This window comes from Mesoplodon mirus, assembly GCF_964341445.2.
Source record: "Mesoplodon mirus genome assembly, chromosome: 16".
Taxonomy (NCBI): Eukaryota; Metazoa; Chordata; class Mammalia; order Artiodactyla; family Ziphiidae; genus Mesoplodon; species Mesoplodon mirus.
Window position 1 is genome coordinate 21,327,840 of NC_138992.1, and position 1,865 is coordinate 21,329,704.

Sequence of the window (1,865 nt, forward strand, 5' to 3'; positions counted from 1 at the left end):
AGGGCCCCAAGTTGAGCAAACTGATACAGTGTTATTTCCAGAGGGCATCTGGTCAAAGGGGTTCTCAAGTCCCACTCTAATTATCCCAGCTGCTGGCAGTCTCCTACATGCTAGGTGAATGAGTAAGAGAGCCAGTGGATGGATAATAATCATGCCAACGGCTACCATCAAAACATCGATAGGTATACTAAGTGAAGTCAGAGAAAGACAAATATCATATATCACTCATATGTGGAATCTAATTTTTTAAAATGATACAAATGAATTTAATTACAAAACAGAAACAGACTGACAGATTTCAAAAATAAACTTATGGTTACCAAAGGGGAAACGTAGTGGGGAGGAGGATAAATTAGGAGCTGGGGATTAACATATACACACTACTATAGATAAAACAGATAACCAACAAGGATCTACTATATAGCACAGAGAACTCTACTCAGTATTCTGTAATAGCCTATAAGGAAAAAGAATATGAAAAAGAATGAATATATGTATAACTGAATCACTTTACTATACACCTGAAATTAATACAACATTGTAAATCAACTATGCACCAATAAATTTTTTTTAAAATTGATGGATTCTCTTTATTGAGTTTGGCCTAGCTGAGGGCATGGGATTGGAATAAGCAGAAGGTGGGTTGAATAACAGCTCTGTCTCTAACTAGAAACCATGGCGACTGCCTTAACTTCTCTACGTCCTGCTTCTCTACTGCAAAAGCTCATAAGGATCCCATGAGGATTAAATAATATAATTCAAACAAAGCACTTATCATAGTGCTTGGCCTGTGGTCACTGCTCTTTATCTATTAGCTGTTGTTCAGGCTACAAATATTTGAGGGCTTTACTCTGAGCAAGGCATGATTCTGGTTGCCTGGTATACTGACATGAACAAGATAAACATGGCTCCTGGCCTCATAGAGTTACGCTTCTGGTAAGTTCAAGGGAATCAAGACAGCTTCTCCAAAGAAATAAATCCTTCTTTGATTCCCCCAAAGGAATTATTTCCCCTGTCTTCTCTGTTTCCACTATATTTTATTTATACCTTATTTATACCAGGTCTTAGTTGCAGCAGGTGGGCTCCTCAGTTGCAGCTCATGGGCTCCTTAGTTGCAGCAGGTGGGCTCTTAGTTTTGGCATGCATGTGGGATCTAGTTCCCTGACCAGGGATCAAACCCAGGCCCCCTGCACTGGGAGCACGGAGTCTTAACCACTGCGCCACCAGGGAAGTCCCTATACCTCTTTTATGAAACATCACAATATACTGTAATTTACCTGCTTACTTGTCCTTCTTTTGACTACTTGACATGAACTTCTGGAGGACTTGTCTGTAATCGCAGAACTCCCTAGCCCAGTGAGTGACTCTGAGTGGGGTGTGATCGTTTTTATTGTATTCAGCATCACCAGTGGCAAAGGATGAAAATAAAGTAACTCATCAAGCCAATGTCTGTAGATATTGGTCTTAAGAGTAGAATATGAATTCTTATGGTTTTTAAAGGCTCATAATCTTGCCTTAAAAAGTAAGGAAAGAAGAAAAACTAACAGGAAGGAAGAATAATTTATCTGCCAGCTTCCATCTCCCAGTGGGCAAAGGTTTGCTCCATGGGACATTAACTACCCATCCCTTCTGGAAAAAGCCCCAAGGCAGGAGGCTAAAGGCTCTGGTAGGGTTTGCACCTGTAAGGTTGGTGCAAAGCCCACCTAGCAGAGGTAGCTGGATCACAACAAACAGCCAAAGGCCCAAGATTCAGGTAATACTTTTACCAGTTTAGAAGAGAGCCCTTCAGAGTTTAAATAAGTGGTCAGATACAGAAGAATACTTGACTTGGGATTCTAAATCCCCACAATAATTTTTTGTGGGGG